Genomic DNA, 20547 nt, shown 5'->3' on the forward strand with positions numbered 1-20547 from the left:
TTTTTGTGGTGAGAAAATATTATATTTACTTTTGTCATTAAAGATGTTGAAATGTATTTTTAAATTGATATATATATATATATATATGGTTAGATATTTGTTGTGGTTAGATATTTTTAAATTGATATATATAAATATTTGTTTAGTTAGATATTTGTTTAGATTTCTATTTTCAACTTTTGGGAGATTGTCGAGAGGAACGAAGAAAAAAAGGGGTTCCAAGTTGGTTTTTCATGGGTTTGATCTTGTATAAGTCATTTTTGACGCATAATGCTTTGGATCAAAACGTAAAGGGTGGAAAGGGCGTCGTTTGGCTCCGAACAGATTTAATTTCTGTTGCCAAAAAATTTGAAAGCTTCTTGGCTTGAGGTAGGGATTTTTCCTATACTTCTTTATGCACGTTTACTTGATTATATGGAGCTTAGAGTTGTGTATAATTTAATTAGAATTTTTGGAAAATTTGTGATTTATTTGCTTAAAAGAGAAATTTTGAGAAAAATAAAAAGTTGATGCCCAAATTGTGAAAGCGTAAACTTGGAATATGTTTGTAAGGTTATGAAAGAACTATGTTTTAAATTTGAACAAAAACGGACTTCGATTCGATTGGTTTTAAAATTTTTACCAATTTGCGACCAAAAGAGCATTTTTAAAGAAAACAAAGGAATTATGTTTAACTTTTGAGACTTTTGATCAAAATAAGATATCATAGTTGAATAATGCTTGGAGAATGAGTTTGGAAAGAAAATGTAAGAACCCGAATATAAAAATCAAGTAAATAATTAAATAATAATAATTTCACAATCTCCAATATTTTGATGGTGAATCCTAAAGTGCAAATTAATTATTATTGAATGATCTTTTAATTAATTTTAAACTTAAAATAAATTTATGGTGAAAGTCCTTAGTTTAGAGGCAAGATTTATTATAATATATATATAGAGAGAGAGGAGGGTATAACTTGAACTCTAGACCACAAGGTTAATATATAAGACTGTTACCATTTGAGTTGCATATAACTTATATATATGTTTTGTAACAACCCGACCCTCATATATGCTTGTGATGTATGTCCGTCCTTTATTCTGTGCTATTAAGTGACTAAGGTGAAGCTGTATAAGAGAATGGGGTCAAGTAGCTATGTTGTAATGCTTAGTCGAATGAATTGTATCTGTTAGGAAAGAAATGTATCTGTTACTATTCGAACGATAAAGTAGAAATTGAGGGCCTTAGCGGATTAATAAGTCAAAATTGATCACATATTTGGAACCAGCATAATTTTTAGGTAATATTAAGCACTTCTGTGAAATTTCAATTTTCGAATGTGTAAACGATTGATTTTTGTCTCATTCTCTTTTCATGGAAATATAAGAGTGTTCTTGGTCATTTGATAAGTTAAGGAAACATAACACTAAGCTTGGGAGTTGAAGAGGTAGAGAGAAAAGGTTCTCAAGAAGGGTGAGATTGGGCTTAAGGTATGTAATTGTTTGTTTAATTTTCATCTACAACCCCTCTTGTCATAATTTATGTGAAGATGTTTCTATAATCTTGTCCCTAAGAGTTTGAAGTTGTAATGATGTGAGTATGAGAACTAAATTAGCAAAATGATCTTACCTTGTATGTGTTGATTCAATTTGAAGTATCTAAGAGAAACTTTACTCTATTTCTTCAATTGGCTTGTTTGAATTTAAGTATGTGGCATGGTTCTAAGTTTATGAGTTGAGATATGAGAACAAATAGAAATTTTGTGACTTGGAGTGAATTTGAGTTGTGGATTCATGATTGATTCTTACTCAAATGAAATGTGTAATTTGATCCTTGTTCACATGTAATTGCATGCTTTGAACTTGTATATTAGTAATTGAAAGTTAGATTTTTGAGGCCTAAACATGTTTATAAGAAGAAGAAAATTGTGCAAAAATTTCGGACCTTTAGTGCAGAATCGCCGCACGTGCGGGGCCTAAGGCCGCACGTGCGGGAACCTCAGCCGCACGTGCGGGAGTCACTGCCGCACGTGCGGGAAAATGGCAAATTGTTGGACTTCAACACTACAAAAACCGCACGTGCGGGGCCTCAATGCCGTACGTGCGGGAGGTGTGCCGCACGTGCGGGAGATCCTAGCCGCACGTGCGGCCCAGGGCAGAAAAGTCGGGATGCTCCGTTTTGCATGTTGGGTCCTCTAATGTGGTCAAAACCTACAGTTTATATTGTTTGAATATTCGTTAATTTAATCAAAGTAAGTGAACCGAATGTTGGTTTAACAAGAAAAAGGGGCTAATGTAATCTTTTATATGTTCATGTGTGTAGGGAACACCTCAAAAGGAAGTGCACCGCCACAACACAGTGAGTAATAGTGCTTCAATGTATCCCTACTCTGTAATTATAATTAACGACGTTGTGATCTTGTAGAAAGTAGCATCGCATGATATACTGACGTTATATCTTGACGTTATGAATGTCACTATTAAACTTGTGTTGGCATGAGATGATTGGTATGAAATGACATATCTGCTATAGATAATTTGATACGAAATTGTGAAAACATTGAAAAGGTTGTGAAGTTGTACGCATCCTATATGAAAGTTGTGACTACCGGAAAGTATCAAGGCAACATGAATTTGTGAACCAATGTGGCTTAGTGCCATTTGTGACTCAATGTGGCCTAGAGCCAATTGTGAATTAAGGTGGCTAAGAATCTTGATGTGAAACTACGTAACCAATGGTCAATTGTGAATTGTGAACTAATGGGGCCAAGGGCCATTTGTGAATAAAGAAATAATGAGGCCAAGGGCCATTTGTGAATAAAGAAATTATGAGGCCAAGGGCCGATGTGTGAAATATGAATGTCCCTATTGTGAGCTTGTGGATTGAACAGAACCAAAGGTTTATGTGAGGAATTGTAAATTGTGAACCCAAAAAAAAAACTCTTTCCGAACGTATAAAGTGTTTAGGCCAGGGGCCACATTATGATAATTATAAACCGATTATGTTGTCCCTACAAGTCGTACAGAGACAGACTAATGGCATGATTACAGCAATAAATATATTTACTAGCATATTAGTACTATTATTCACTGAGCTTGGCTCACCCTATGTTATGTCCGTTTCTGTAGGTAATCAACCAGGAGGTCGATCTTAACTCGGCATCGTCATACTTTTGTCAGCCTAGGCACAGCCAAGCTTGAAGTCGGGACCCTACTTTTGTTGAGTCGTTAGATGGAGATTCACACTTTTGTTAATGGCCTAAGTGGTTACACACTTAATGGTTTTGTTATACACCCCCCTCGGGGTTGGTTTTGTATATGCCTGTAAATAACTAACTCTTAAGTGTACTTTGGCTTTTGTTGTGCTTGACCTGTGAAATGTGTTGATCCTGGCATGACTTAGTAGCTCAATGGATGTCATACTTTCTGGTTTTTATCAATTTTATTTTATAGCTTCCGGGCAGGCCCCTCTATGTAACCAGGTTAAGCGTCATCTTCTGTTCAGGTCACGCCCAAACTTCTAGGGGCAAGATAGGGGTGTGACATGTTTTGTATATTTTATCTTTTTATTTGGCCTATGTGTGCCCACCACTAGTATAAAATAAAATAAACACAAACCCTACTCTATTATTTGTTCACTACATGGGGTAACAACACAGCAACCACGGGAGATATAGCGATCCCAGTTTTCCTCCATTGTTTATTGTATTCTAGACTCAGTTCCGTGGATGTTTGTTGTTGTCTATATTGCATTTCCGTCATTTAATTCTTTGTATTTGAGTTTTGGGATGCGTTGGGTGAGTTTGGAACAGGTTGGGTGTGTTTTGAAACAAATGGTTGCTGTCTAGATTTTGGTTTCTTCGCTCGAGCAACCTTTCCTTCGCTCGAGCGAGCGAGCTCTATGTTTTGGATTTCTTCGCTTGAGCGAGGACTCCTGCGCTCGAGCGTGCTTCTGGGTTGCAGACCTAAAGCTTCGCTTTGTTCGCTCAAGCGACGCTTCTTGCACTCGAGTGAGGTTTTTTTGTGTCTGGTCGCTCGAGCAACCAATCCTTCGCTCGAGTGAGCTTTGAGTATATTAGATCGCAGCAGCGGGTTCCTTCTACACTTTTGATCTCCTTTTCTTATCAAACCCTAAATTCGACACACTCTCTCTCTATACATTCCTTCTCTCTACAAATACACTTAATCTAGAGTGTCTCTACCCTAGTCCCTTTGTTAAAAAGGTGGAGTATCACGTGGGCTACATTTTGATCCAAAAAAGCTTGTGTTTGGAGCATCTCCGAATTTCCTCTCTTTCTCCTTTGAGCTCCTAACTTTGAGGTAGGGATAAACTACTCGTCTTTATGAGTTTTAACATAAATTTTAGTCATTTTGTATAAATGGTGAAATATGGAGATTTTAGAAGGTTAGGGTTTGAATTTGAAATTATAGAAAGGGGGTTTTCAATTGTTGAGCTTCATGTATATGTGAGACCTTGGAAAATGGGATTATTGGTATAAAATTGAGGAAATTGAGCCTTAGGGCTAAAGTTGAGAAAAGGGGGAAAGTGCACTAATTAAATGTAATTGATTAATTTGTATAATTAATTTGGTAATTGTGGGAATATGAAAATGATTTGAAAATCATGAAATTGGATAGAATTGGGATTAAATGGTGTAGTTGGATTGATTAATCACTCACCTATGAAAATGTTGATAATTTATCTGTTTGATAAATTTATTATCTGTTTAGAAATAATTATTTTGGGCTATCGGTGGAGGATAGTATTGATTGTTGTAGGCACTGCATGATGATTAGGTAAACTGAAACTAATCACCTAGAATATGTCATTGAATATGACGGTTGAAATAACACATTGAATATGTACATTAAATGATCATTGTATATGATAAAGTGTTTAAATACATTGCATATGTATCTTTGTTTGGGAGGAGATAGGGGATGTACTCCATGGTTTGGGAGGAGATAGGGGATGTACTCCATTGTTTGGGAGGAGATAGGGGATGGACTCCACTGATAATTAAGTTGGTCGGAGTGCCCAGGGTGAAAGTCCCGAAACCTTATATACATCTAAATGATGTTGATGAATTGAAGTGTTGTCTTTATGAGTTGTAGTCTCATTTGAAATTGTTGATGATAGAAGTGTTGATAATATGAGTTGTAGTCTCATTTTGAATTGCTTGGATAAATAATGTATTATGTTGTTGATTTGATTGAGATAAAGAAATGGGAATGAATTGAAACACGGTTGTAAATGTAAATAAATGTATGGAAATCTATGTTGATCGATTATGAAAAAGGGGGTTGAGATAGTTTCGAGCTATTAAACATTTATCGAATGCTAATGTTTTAGTTATTTCTCATATTATGTTTAGCGTATTTCTATTGGGCTTTGGGTCACCCTATATGGGACATTATTTTCAGGTTCAGGTGATATGCCATCCCCAAGGATCTAGCTTGGATAGTTTAGAGGCTGCAAGTTTCCTTTTGTTGTTACTTTTCTGTATTACATGTTTTATTTCCAAGCCGAGGGCTTTAATTGTAAAAGGGCTTCTGACCCTCTTTTGTTGTAACCAAGTGTTGACTTGGAAAGTTGTAAGCCCGTAGGGCATTTACTTTTGTTGTCAACATGTAATACCTTTTGTAGAAAATACTCTGATGAATGGAAATATAATACCTTTTTCATGATTTTGGAATCTTATAAATGATTGATTTATGTATTATCTTGAGGGCGTTACAACTTGGTATCAGAGCATACCGGGTTTGAATACTTTGGGTACGTGGGAAGTGGTTAGTACCACAATGGGTTTGTCTCGCTTGTTAGAGACTTAAGTGTAATATTATGTGGTTATGTGATAACATGCTTATGTGACTAAATGGGTATGGAATTTAGTTTCTAGGATGTTGATTGGATATTTCAGCTTCTAGGAGTCCCATTGGAAACGCACTTGATCACTGCCGTTTCTAACTGGAACTCCAGCAATGCCACGGGACGGTCACTATCCAGAATGAAATTCGTAAGTGCTTATGTGATTATGTGCTTATGTGGAGTGAATTACAGTTGTCCATTGTATTAGGACGCGAGTGAAATAGCTTCAGCACATTTGTGAATGTGCTAATGTCTTTGTTACCTTTATTAGGATGTCAGGACGAGGACGTGGTGGTAGGCGTGGTAGGCCTAGAAGGCAGGAGATGCCTATACCGGATGATATTCCGACACAGGAGAAGGGTGTTGGTCAGGCCAACGTGGCCGAGCTAGTAGGTCAGCAGGCCATGGGCGCCTTAGCCCGTGAGATGGCAGGAGTATTGAGGGAATCCATGGACATTCTCAGGGCTGAGAATCAAGTCCAGGCCCATGTAGCTGAGGCAAGGCCGTCTTTTTTGAAGAGGGAGTTTTCCGGTCGAATTTGGACGAGTTTTTGGGTGATCCAAAAGAGCCACTGAAGGCTGATGAATGGCTTGAATAGATGACAAAGAAGTTTGAGATGCTAGGCATCGAAGACGGAAGTTTGAAGGTGACCTTGGCGTCTTTCCAATTGAAGGGGGATGCAGGTCAGTGGTGGAAGTTTGTTCGAGGGCGCATTGGAGGGACTTGGGATGCTTTCGTTGATGCCTTTTAGGAGAAGTTTTTGCCTCCTACTATTAGGGAGAAGTTGAGGGATCAGTTCTGTCAGCTCAAGTAGCTGAATACGCTAGTGGCGGAGTTTGAGGCCACCTTTACCAGCTTATCTAGGTTTGCACCCAAGTTGGTGGCGATCGAAGAGCATAGGTGCTTGGAGTTTAAGAAGAAATTAAGGACCGGACTCATGTTTCGAGTGGCCAGGTCCATGATTAGGGAGTATTGGCGTTTTGTGCAAGTTGTAGCCCATCTTGAGACTATTATGCAGGTGGAGGAGGAGAGGATGAGGGGCTCCAGGAGGAGTCAGGATGGCCAGGGGGACAGTAAGAGGCAGAGAGGTTCTAACCCTCAGCAGTCCCAGAGAGCACATTCTAGATCTACCTTTCCAGTACCGAGTTCGGGTTCTGGGAGAGGCGGGCAGGGAGACGTTACTCATTACAAATGTGGTCAGCTGGGTCACAAGTCTCCAGCTTGCCCGCATAAGGGAGTAGGGCAGAGAGCAGCTTTTTCTTCGGCTCGTCCTCAGAGCCAGAGTCAGGACAGAGGTCAGCCGCTCATTTTTTATCAATGTGGGTAGGCGGGGCACCTGAAAAGGTTTTTCCCACAGTTGAGTGGCACATCTGGTGCATCTGGTTTGAGGCAGACGTAGAGTTATCAGCCAGTGCAGTCAGTTCAGACCTCGAGGGCCAATCAGGGAGCCTCTTCGGCTCAGTCTGTGCAGTAGTCATATGCTCCGAGGGGTGAGCAGGGAGACCAGAGACCTACGGGGCGCGTGTATGCTGTTATCGCAACGGATCTTGTACCGGCTCCATCTGTTGTGAGAGGTATCTTTTTGTTTTGCAACTCGGTTGCTAATGTGTTGATTGATACGGGTGCATCCCATTCATTTATATCTTCTACTTTTGCATCTGTTTTGGGATTGGAGTTGGCGCAGTTAACATCTCCTATTTGTGTTGTGTCACCCATTGGGGGTGAGTTGATTTTGAAACAGGAGTGTCAGGGCTGTGATATAGAGGTTGCTGATCATCGGCTTCCCTTTTCTTTTGTGTTGATGGATATGTCTGGGTTTGATGTGATTTTGGGTATGGACTGGTTATCGTCATATCGAGCTGCTATAGATTGCTACCGTCAGAGGGTTACTGTATGTACCTTGAACGGGAATTATTTTCATTTCTTGGGAGATCGAGTTGGTAGGGTGTTACCACCCGTGTATGATCCGCGATGGCGGAGGTAGCTTAGTTGTCTTCTCGCTAGCTGTATGAGTAGTGAGTGTGATGAGACCCGGACTGAGTTGCCCAGAGTGGTTTGTGAGTACTCGGATGTCTTTCCTAAGGATCTTGTTAGTTTACGACCCCACTAAGAAATCGAGTTCTCTGTTGACTTAGTGCCTGGCACGGCATCGATTTCTATGGCACCATATCGTTTTGCCCCAGCCGAGTTGAGTGAGTTGAAAATTCAACTCCAGGAGTTATTGATTCAACTCCAGGAGTTATTAGATAAGGGCTTTATCCGCCCTAGTACTTCGCCTTGGGGAGCACTAGCCTTCTTTGCTAAAAAGAAAGATGGGGCTTTTGAGACTTTGCATTGATTACCGAAAATTGAACCGGGCTACGGTTAAGAACAAGTACCCCATGCCTCGTATAGATGATCTGTTTGACCAGTTGAAAGGATCCAGTTGTTTCTCTAAGATAGACTTGAGATCGAGTTACCATCAGTTGAGGGTCAGGGAGAAGGATATCCCGAAGACGGCATTCCGTACGCAGCATGGCCATTATGAGTTTCTGGTGATGCCTTTTGGGCTCACCAATGCACCGACTGTGTTTATGGACTTGATAAACCGGATTTTCCGAGAATTCTTAGATCGTTTTGTAGTCATTTTTGTGGACGACATTCTGATTTATTCACCATCTAAGGAGGAGCAGGGGGAACACTTGCGAGTGGTGCTCGAGTTGCTTGGAGCCCATAAGTTGTATGCTAAGTTTGGGAAGTGTGAGTTCTAGCTAAGAGAGGTTAAGTTCTTAGGCCACGTGGTATTCGGGGAATGGGTGTCTGTTGATTCATCCAAGATAGAGGCAGTGCAAGATTGGGCACAGCCTAAGAGTGTCTTTAAGATCCGTAGTTTTTTGGGATTGGCCGGGTATTACCGTCAGTTTGTAAAGGATTTCTCTAGGCTAGCTTCGCCGTTGACTAGATTGACGCGAAAAGGGATCAAGTTTGTATGGAGTGAGACTTGTGAGAAGTCGTTCCAAGAGCTTAAAGTTAGACTTACCACTGCTCCAGTCTTGACTATTCCGGAGAGAGGTTTGGGTTATACAGTGTATTGTGATGCCTCACGAGAGGGTTTAGGTTGTGTATTGATGAAGGAGGGGAAAGTAGTAGCCTATGGCTCGCGGCAGTTGAAAACACACCAGAGAAATTACCCTACTCACGACTTAGAGTTAGCAGCTGTGATATTTGCCTTGAAGATTTGGAGGCACTATCTTTATGGTGAGAGATTCGAGGTGTTCTCTGATCATAAGAGTTTGAAATATCTGTTTACACAGAAGGACTTGAATTTGAGGCAAAGAAAGTGGCTAGAGTTCATAGAAGATTATGACTTTGAGTTGCATCATCATCCGGGGAAGGCCAATGTGCTGGCCAATGCCCTAAGCAGGAAATCCATTAGTGATGTAGCTTGTATTGCTATCCGGGAATAGGAGATGTTGGGTGCTTTTGGTGAGTTTGACTTGCTTCTGGGTGAGTCCGTTGAGTCTGCGGCCTTGTTTTCTGTGGTTGCACAACCTACACTTGTGAATCGAGTATTAGAGGCACAGACGGGTGACTTTGAGGTAGAATCTCTCCAGGAGAAGATCTCTAGTGGGAAGGTAGAGAAGGATTTGACTGTGTATCCTGACCTGAGTGTGAGGTACCGAGACCGTTTGTTTGTGCCAGAATCTTGCCGAGAGGAAGTACTCCAAGAGTTTCCCCATTCGCGCCTTGCGGTGCATCCGGGAGGCACTAAGATATATCGTGATTTGAGTCGCCAGTTTTGGTGGAGGGGTATAAAGAAAGATGTGGCAGTATTTGTGTCGAAGTGCTTTACTTGTCAACAAGTGAAGGCCGAGCATCAGAGGCTAGCGGGTTTGTTACAGCCGTTGCCTATTGCCGAGTGGAAATGGGAGCATGTAATGATGGATTTTGTCGTGGGTCTTCCGAGGACTCAACAGGGTAGTGATGCCATTTGGGTGGTGGTTGACCGGTTGACTAGGAATGCGCGTGAGAGATTCAGTAGATCATCTTGCCGTCGTGTATATTCGAGACATAGTGAGGTTGCACGGGGTTCCAGTGTCGATTGTCTCAGATAGAGATCCGCGTTTTACTGCTAGGTTGTGGCAGAGTTTGCAGAGTGCCTTGAGTACTAGATTGACTTTTAGTGTGGCTAACCATCCTCAGACTGACGGGCAGTCCGAGCGTACCATTTAGATCCTTGAGGATATGCTTCAAGGTTGTGTCCTTGATTTTAGGGGGTCGCGAGAGAGGCACTTGCCCTTAGTGGAGTTTGCCTACAACAACGGTTTCCAATCGAGTATTGGCATGGCACCATTTGAGGCCTTGTATGGCCGACCGTGTAGATCTCCAGTGTGTTGAGCCGAGGTGGGTGATGCACCTTTGTTGGGCCTGGAGTTGGTTTAGGAAATGACGGAGAAAGTAGCACTTATCCGTAAGAAACTAGTTACAGCCCAAAGTCACCAAAAGAGTTATGCTGACCGTAGGAGGAGACCTTTGTCATTTGAGGTGGGTGATCACATCTTTTTGAAAATATCACCTAAGCAGGGCTTGATGAGTTTGGTAAAAGTGGGATGTTGTCCCCTCAGTTTATTGGCCCTTTCGAGATCCTTGAGAAGATTGGTGAGGTTGCCTACCGTTTAGCTTTGCCGCTACAGTTGTCCGGAGTGCATGACGTGTTTCATGTTAGTATGCTTCGAAAATACGAGTCGGATCCGTCACATGTATTGGATTGGACCGACTTAGAGGTTGATGAGGACGCCTCATATGAGGAGAGACCGGTGAGGGTCTTGGACAGATGGGACCAAGTCTTGCAAGGCAAGACGATACCCTTGGTAAAAGTTTTGTGAAAACATCACGGGGTTGAGGAAGCCACTTGGGAACGGGAGTTGGATGTCCGTGAGAAATATACGGACCTGTTTGTTAATGTTTGAGCATATGTGGAAAAATTTTGTTTTTTAATCCAAGAACATTGTATATGTTTAGTTTGTAAAACATTGTATATGTTTTGAGGACATAAGAGTTATGAGAATGATACAAGTTTAGTTAACATTGTATATGTTGAATGTGTTTTAGAAATGCAAATATGTTATTAACATTGAATATGTTATGAAATTATGGGATATATGTTTTGAAGTTGATGAATTTCAAAGAATGCATGTCGATAATGCATAATGAACTATATTTTGTAATGTTGTTCTCTTGAAAAGAGATGGAATGACCGGTGAATGGGTCATGGTGGTGGATGTTGAATTATAATGTTGTTGAGAATTGAAAAATCACAATTTTGAAACTTATATCTAATTTCGGGGACGAAATTCTTTAAGGGGGGGAGGTTATAGCGATCCCAGTTTTCCCTACATTGTTTATTGTATTCCGGACTCGGTTTCGTGGATGTTTGTTATTGTCTATATTGCATTTCCGTCCTTTAATTCTTTGTATTTGAGTTTTGGGATGTGTTAGGTGAGTTTGGAACAGGTTGGGTGTGTTTTGAAACAACTGGTTGCTGTCCAGATTTTGGTTTCTTCGCTCGAGCGAGCTTTCCTTTGCTTGAGCGAGCGAGCTCTATGTTTTGGATTTCTTCGCTCGAGTGAGGACTCCTGCGCTCGAGCGTGCTTCTGGGTTGCTGTCATGACCCGAACCCGTCCCCATGGGTTAAAGACATAACCGGCCAGTAATCACGAGATTACCTACGGTCTTGAACCAAACCAGACATAACTCATCAGAGTAAAGGGGGCTAAACGGAAGCAATTTCAAACTTTTGTCCATAGAGTTGTGCTTACATGGCATGTCATAACAAACCACATGCACATATGTTAATAACTCACATCAAAATATGCAATAACATAAAGTTCTGTACATACAAGATCATCAAAGTCCTAGTCAGCCTAACCAAAATTTATATACAATTGTAGTCCAAAGTCCTCGCCAACATGACAAAATATAACCAAATAGCAAAAAGGTGAAGACGAGTCTCGTGCATGAGACGTATGGGCTGACTCTTCAAAACCTTGGTGGTTCCGCACAAACTTCACTGAGGCTGGGTTTGGACCTCCCTTGGCTCACCTACAGACACATGAATGAGCGTGAGCAAAAGCCTAGTGAATAACATCAAATAAAGAAGTTACACGAACGGTACTTAGAACAATATGCACCAAACGGTCTTGGGCCCAATTCCTATTTCTATCTAATATATATATGGGTCACGTAACTGCGGTTCTAGACACATTGAACGGCCTCGGGCCCAATCCATTCATGTTAAATAGCCTTCGGCCCATTCATTCTTTCATTCATGTCAGACTAGCCTTTGGCCCATCCATTCTTTCATTCATGTCAGACTGACCTTTGGTCCAACCATTCTTTCATTCAGGTCAAACTGGCCTTTGGCCCATTCTTACTTTCATTTATGTCAAACTGGCCTTTGGCCTATTCATACTTTCATTCATGTCAAATTGGCCTTTGGCCCATTCATTTGAATTAACGAACTTATAAGATTTACATTGTCACGACCCGAACCCGCCCCTATGGGTTAAGGCCATAACCGGCCAGTAATCGCGAGATTACCTACGGCCTCAACTCAATTAAAACAAAATTTATCAGAGTAAAGGGGCCAAACAGAAGCAAATTAAAACTTTGTCCATAGAGCTGTGCTTATATGCACACCATAACATTCCAAACATCTATATGTTAATAACTCACATCGAAATATGTACTAACACAAAACACTGTACATACAGGATCATACAAGTTAAAGTCAGTCGAATCCAAGACTTATATACAAAAGTAGTCCAATGCTTTCGCCAACATAACAAAACTATAAACAAAGGACAAAAGCGAAGACAGTCTCGTGCGTGAGACGTTTGGGTTGACTCCTCAAAACTTTGACTGTTTCTCATAATTTCACCGAGGCTGGTTCTGGACGTCCCTTGGCTTACCTACATGTACATGAATGTGCATGAGCGAAAGCCCAGTGAATAATATCAAATAAAGTGGATACAGAAGCAATCTTTGAAATAGTTACAGCAGATGGCCTTTGGCCCAATCACTCAGATCAATCGGCCTTCGGCCAAATCATTCATATCAATCGGCCTTCGGCCTAATCATTTATGTCCATCGGCCTTCGGCCCAATCATTCATATCAATTGGCCTTCGGCCCAATCATTCGTATCAATCGGCCTTCGGCCCAATCATTCGTATCAATCGGCCTACGGCCCAATCATTCATGTCAATCGTTGTCCACCATTCAAATTAATGAACTTACAAAACTTACATAGAAGTAAATAATTGGACAACAGCATATTTCAAATATCTTGTTGGGATATTACTCACAGTGATCGGTTTGTGGATTTGCCCTGGAGCTTGACCCTACATATCACATAACACATATGGGTCACAAATAATTCAATCCGTTCTTTAATTCACATATTCCTCTTTAGGCCTCATTCTTATCTCTTTAACTCAATTACAATGCTCAATGCATGTCTAAGAGTACTTAGAAGTGAAAGAGAACGGAAAACGAAACTCAGAATGCATAAACAAAATTTCAGAAAACAGGGTCCCTGCTCGAGTGGAGCGTGAACTTCCCCGCTCGAGCGGACCCATGAGGTCTGCAAAAGTACTGGTTATGTCATTTTTACGCTCGAGCGTGCATTCTGGCGCTCGAGTAGAAGTCCATCCTATATAGCTCCCCGCTCGAGCGGACATCATGCCTGCACAAAAATACTGGGAGCACGAAATTCACGCTCGAGCGGCGGTTTCCCCGCTCGAACGGACATCAAATTTCTGGAAAATCCAGAATGTGTTCTTGAGCTCCAACTTCGAATTCAAAGGCTCTAAATGCATGATTTTGGCTCAAACTTCATATATATGTGTGCTAACATGATACAAACACTAAATTACAACATTTTGAAGCTCAATTTCATAAATCAAATCCATGCATGGCTCATTTTCCACCAAATTCATCACTAACATAACAACTTCATGCATTCAAAGCTTCTACTCCCATGGATTGTACATGCATGTGACATATAACCCTCATTCTCACCCCATATGATGAAAAAATGGTCAAATACATGGATTTCAACCAAGATTTAACATGAGTTATGTAATTCAAGCTCAATTATGTAAATTCAAGACAATTATATACATGCATGCATACATTGACTTTCAATTCAACATAAACAACTCAATTCCACTTCAATCCTTACTCTTGATCATTAATCCACCTTGAATACACAAAATTACACATTAAGCTTATGGATTTACTTACGTAGAGGCTCAATTCTTCCAATCTATAGCAAATTCTTGAGTAATCTTCCAAAATCTCCAAGCCTCAAGACCAAAACTTCAATCTCCTACACTCTCTCCCTCTATGGCCGGCCCTATCTTCTTTTCTTTGAGTTTATGATCAGCCAAAATAAACTAAAAGAGGGAATTTGAGGGTGTAGTGACTCAATACAACTAATCCCACTAAGTCCAATATAGTAATAATAAATAATTGGGTACTAATTCTCCAATTTAATCAACTTAATCTGGTCTGAATCAAATTTTCAATTAAACTTCACCGTAGGCTCTAAAAATTATGCCAATCACAATGGCGCAATCAATTTGATTTCGATGGCCGTTAAGGCCTTCAATTTAATTTTGGAAGCAGATAATCAAACAGATATTCCTACGGTAAACAGATAGAAATTCAAAACCACATATTTTCACATACTTGCACACAAAATCATATTAAACACATAATCATACTCATTTTAAGGACCAATTAACACATTACAGAACAGGGATATCACATACATAGAAGTAAGTAATTGGACAAATAACATACTTCAGATATCTTTATTAAGATATTACTCATAGTGATCGGCGGGATGATTTGCCTTGGAGCTCGACTCTACACATTCCATGAACACAATGGGTCACAAACAATTCAATCCGTTCTTAATTCTCACATTCTTCTTTAGGCTTCATTCTTATCCCTTTTAACTTTTTTACAATGCTTAATGCATGCCTAAGAGTACTTAGAAATGAAAGAGAACGGAAAATGAAACACAGAACACATTTACAAAATTTCAGAAACAAGGGTCCTCGCTCGAGCGTGGACTTTCCCGCTCGAGCGGACCCATTAGGTCTGCAAAAGTACTGGTTGCCTCGTTTCTACGCTCGAGCGTGAACTGGGACGCTTGAGCTGAAGGTCATTCTACATAGCTCCCCGCTCGTGCGGACATCATGTCTGCAAAAAGTTATGGGAGCTCGCATTTTCCGCTCGAGCGGCGCCTTCCCCGCTCGAGCGAACATGCCAAATTCTGGAAAATCTAGAATTGTTCTTCAAGTTCAAACTCGACCTCCAAAGGTTCAAAACTCATAATTTTGATTCCAAAACATGCAATTACATTACATATCATGAGTATACAAGCTAGATGAGGTCAATTGCTCAAAATCGTGGTCCAATTCTTCCAAATTAATCAACATTTCTTTGTATACTCAAGGCTCATGCATTCAAACTTTACATAAGCCCCTTACCTACAATAATCAAACATGCATGTCAAGAATATGGTGCAAATGGTGTTCACTCTCATGAAGCTCAACTAAAACCATGCTTGCATGTATGATCCAACCCACAATCTTTCATAATTCATATATTACATGTTAGATTATGTAATTTCATAGGAATTCTCTACATGCATGCACACATGGACTTCAGTCTCAACTTAATCAACTCAATTCATGATCTAACTCACCATTTAATCTTCAATTCACAAAATCACAACTCAAACTTATGAATTAAGGGTTGATTACTCACCTAGGAGCTTTAATCTTCCAAACTTATGCTTAATTCTTGAGTTGGTCTTCAAATTATTCAAGCTTCAAGATCAAAACTTCAATTTGAGCTCCCTCTCTCTCTATCCGACCCTCACCCTCTCTCTCTAGAGTGATTTTCGGTTTTGAGCTCAAACAAGTGAATAAAGGTATACTAGAGCCCTTTATGAGCTCTCTCTCTCAACCACATTTCATTAATATAAAATAATAAGGCTTAATTAATCGTTCTGAATCTAATTATTTTGATCCAAATCAATTTTCAATCGAATTTTACCGTAGGCTCTAAAAATTACGCTAATCACAATGGCGTAATCAATTTCGGGTTTTGTGGCCGATAAGGCCTTCGATTTAATTCCAAAGTAGAGAGTCAAACAGATTTTCCTACGGTGAACAGATAGAAATTCAAAACCACATATATTCACATAAATGACACATAAAATTATATCAGACACATAATCACATTCATAATAAAGACCGATTAGCATGGTACGGAATAGGGTTATCATAGTTGTAGACCTAAAGCTTTGCTTTGTTCGCTCGAGCGACGCTTCTTGCGCTCGAGCGAGGTTCTGTTGTGTCTGGTCCCTCGAGCGACCAATCCTTCGCTCGATTCGCTCGAGCGAGCTTCGAGAATATTAGATCGCAGCAGCGGGTTCCTTATACACTTTTGATCTCCTTTTCTTCTCAAACCCTAAATTCGACACACTCTCTCTCCATACATTCCTTCTCTCTATAAATACACTTAATCTAGAGTGTCTCTACCCTAGTCCCTTTGTTAAAAAGGTGGAGTATCACGTGGGCTACATTTTGATCCAAAAAAGCTTGTGTTTGGAGCATCTCCGAATTTCCTCTCTTTCTCCTTTGAGCTCCTAACTTTGAGGTAGGGATAAACTACTCGTCTTTATGAGTTTTAACATAAATTTTAGTCATTTTGTATAAATGGTGAAATATGGAGATTTTGGAAGGTTAGGGTTTGAATTTGAAATTATAGAAAGGGGGTTTTCAATTGTTGAGCTTCATGTCTATGTGAGACCTTGGAAAATGGGATTATTGGTATAAAATTGGGGAAATTGAGCCTTAGGGCTAAAGTTGAGAAAAAGGGGAAAGTGCCTTAATTAAATGTAATTGATTAATTTGTATAATTAATTTGGTAATTGTGGGAATATGAAATTGATTTGAAAATCATGAAATTGGATGGAATTGGGATTAAATGGTGTAGTTGGATTGATTAATCACTCACCTATGAAAATGTTGATAATTTATCTGTTTGATAAATTTATTATCTGTTTAGAAATAATTGTTTTGGGCTATCGATGGAGGATAGTCTTGATTGTTGTAGGCACTGCATGATGAATAGGTAAACTGAAACTAATCACCTGGAATATGTCATTGAATATGACGATTGGAATAACACATTGAATACGTACATTAAATGATCATTGTATATGATAAAGTGTTTAAATACATTGCATATGTATCTTTGTTAGGGAGGAGATAGGGGATGTACTCCATTGTTTGAGAGGAGATAGGGGATGGAATCCACTGATAATTAAGTTGGCCGAAGTGTCCAAGGTGAAAATCTCGAAATCTTATATACATCTGAATGATGTTGATGAATTGAAGTGTTGTCTTTATGAGTTGTAGTCTCATTTGAAATTGTTGATGATAGAAGTGTTGATAATATGAGTTGTAGTCTCATTTTGAATTGCTTGGATAAATAATGTACTATGTTGTTGATTTGATTGAGATAAAGAAATGAGAATGAATTGAAACACGGTTGTAAACGTAAATGGATGTATGAAAATCTATGTTGATCGATTATGAAAAAGGGGGTTGAGATAGTTTCGAGCTGTTAAACATTTATCGAATGCTAATATTTTAGTTATTTCTTATATTATGTTTAGCATATCTCTACTGGGCTTTGGCTCACCCTATATGAGACATCATTTCAGGTTCAGGTGATATGCCACCCCCAAGGATCTAGCTTGGATAGTTTAGAGGCTGCAGGCTTCCTTTTGTTGTTACTTTTCTGTACTACATGTTTTATTTCCAAGCCGAGGGCTTTAATTGTAAAAGGGCTTCTGACCCTCTTTTGTTGTAACCAAGTATTGACTTAAAAAGTTGTAAGCCCATAAAGCATTTACTTTTGTTGTCAACATGTAATACCTTTTGTAGAAAATACTCTGATGAATGGAAATATAATACCTTTTTTATGATTTTGGAATCTTATAAATGATTGATTTATGTATTATCTTGAGGGCGTTACAGGAGAGGGTTTGAGAGAAGGAAAAAAAAAGAAGTTACAATCAAAGAACTTTTGGGTGTGTGGTAGGGTTTTAACTTTCTTCTTTATTTTATATTTGTTCTTTATCCTTATTCTATTTTATGATTTAATTCATTGATGGGGAGGTTGTAGGTGTATGTAATTTGTGTATATATATATACTGTTAAGAAATCTGAGGAATTAAATTCTTGTATAAAGAATGGTGTAATTCTTAGTCCAAAAATTCCGTACAGAATCACAAACTTTAAAAATCAAGAAACCATATCAAACGAATGAATTTTGAACTGAAATTTTTATAGTAGATTAATTACATATTGAGTTGCATATCTAAATTTTCTCATAATTTTTGGGAGTCGCAATCTATATTAACTGGTGCGTTCAAATCTGTCCAGAAAACTGGTTTAAAACAGTAACTTCGGAAGTGTCGTTCTCTTCGGGTATAAATCAAAAAATTATCAAATCAGCGTCATTAGAACCGGTTACGAGTCTATTTTCTTACATTTTTGGCCTTGCATCGATTGCTCGTGCATACTAAGAGAACTATTAATTTCTTTAAAGTGCCGCAGAAAATAAGCTGTTTAGATATAATTAATTGTAGATAATTATTTTGAAAGAAAATCAAGTAAAACCAATTGGGTTTGAAACTTAGGATATATTAGTTGATATCTGGAGGATTTTGGAATTTTTCGAACAGTGTAGAGTGGGTTTTGTAATTTTCAAGGTGAGCGAATAGATTGGGAAAACTTGTTTAAAACTCTGTTTTATCTTAAACTTACTTTTAGTTAAGTTTCGATCGGAACCCATGTCTTAGGTAATTTTAGACCTTGAAGAACATTAACTTAGGTATTATTTAAGAGTAACGGTGAGTGGGGTTGAGCTATGTTAGTGCGCTTTAGTGTGGGGTACTTAGTTTATTATTCTTTTTAGTATTTTTAAATTAGTAGTGACGTGTAGTCTTCATACTTGGTTCAGGACACTAGTTGGACTTTCATACTCTATTCGAGGATTATATTATTTCATTTTTAGGTGAGTAGTCTCATGCTTCATATTCTTTTATAAATGTTCCCCTATCCTGAACTGTTGGAAAATTTAATTGTTATTTCAGGACTAAACTGTTTTGATAAATTATTATATTATCAATGGAATCAAATTATTTCTGAAACATGTATAAACTTGGCATATTGTGAATTATTTGTTTTAGTCTCATATTTATAATGGTGAACTACCATGTTTTGCGAAACTGACGTATATTGATTAATAGGACCATCTGTATACTTTACTCCAGTGAAATTATTCCACTATGTGTGGTGACTCTGGCCACTAGGGAATAGATCTGGGTTGGGCCATGATGACTCTAGTGCTCAACGATTGTAAGGAAAAGACCTGGGTTAAGCTAGATGACCTTCAATCGGATCGTCTTAGAGAAAAGGCCCGGGTTGCCACCCTGAGGATGACTCTTAGTTCGGTATTGCATCCAACGGGGCTTATAGCCTTGAGAACTGTGTGGCATGTTGCTCGTTATTTCTTGGTACTCAGAAAATTATTGGTGTTCATGTTGCAATCTGTTTTAAGTGAAAAATGTCATTTATCATGTTTTTAAGAGACATGAGTATTTTAATTGTTGAACTGTGGAACCTTCTTTTTGAAACAGATTATCTTTATCAAAAGTGTATGTCAATCTAGTTTCTGTAATATATATCTTATTTTGGAATTGATCCCTGTTTTAAAAAATGTATATACTATCCGTGTTGCTACTCACTGAGCTATCAGCTGACTTAGTTGTTTCACTTTCAGGAGTTAGAGAACTTAGAGTGGACTTATGGCGTAGCGGGGACTCAATTGCATGGACCTCTAGGACATTCATTTATTTTGTTTTAACTTGTTATGTTGGGTTTTGTGCATACATTGTGGTTGGATTTTTATTTAGAATTATTTTATTTTGTGGGCGATTTGTGTTCCATTTAGTATATATTTTTGGAAGTTGGTTATGGTTGGTTTTACCATTTATACTTGTGACTTGTCATTGGATTAGGTTTTGATTTATTTATTTATGGGCTATCATCACATTTATTCTTTGTGATTTTGGATTCATGTTTAGGCTTACGTGAGCCTTGGGCTGAGTCCCTGTGGGCCACGGCTGGTCATGCTTGGATTTGGAGTGTGACAAAAAATGATGTTTTCTTGGGCATTAACGGTATTATTTTGCTTAATGCATCTATTGAAATAAAACCAACACGGTTAGAAATGGACCTTGAGAGGTTACCGGACGTGATTGTGATATGAAAACTAGTGTAGTTGTTCATATTTGATGAGATGTGGAATAAATTGTATTTATTGAAATTTTTAGAATTTAATTGTTTAAGTATCTATTTAGAAATATCTGTTTTGGGCAATTGGTGGAGGATAGCCATGATTGTTGTAGAAATGCGTGAGGCTTAGGTAAATTGAACCACATTCCTCATTTGTTACATTGGACATTGCATTACATTCATTTCATTAGAAATGTATCTGTTTTTGATAAATGTTTGGAAATGTATCTGTTTGTGAAAAGATGAATACTTGGTGAATCTAGATAG

The 20547-nt window shown here is 38.9% G+C and overlaps 1 protein-coding gene and 1 long non-coding RNA gene across 4 annotated transcripts in view; one reads left to right on the top strand and one right to left on the bottom strand.

Moving 5' to 3' along the window:
- The window catches only part of LOC114277656 (uncharacterized), a 138641-nt gene that overhangs the window by 98986 nt on the left and 19108 nt on the right, over nt 1–20547 (bottom strand). The gene's annotated exons all lie outside the window — the stretch shown is intronic.
- LOC114321895 (uncharacterized) lies at nt 1051–3520 on the top strand. Its single transcript, XR_014343263.1, has 3 exons — nt 1051–1472; nt 2305–2340; nt 3111–3520. It is a non-coding gene; the product is annotated as an uncharacterized LOC114321895 (long non-coding RNA).

The sequence above is a fragment of the Camellia sinensis genome, chromosome 10, assembly GCF_055761805.1.
Source record: "Camellia sinensis isolate YWXY chromosome 10, ASM5576180v1, whole genome shotgun sequence".
NCBI lineage: Eukaryota > Viridiplantae > Streptophyta > Magnoliopsida > Ericales > Theaceae > Camellia > Camellia sinensis.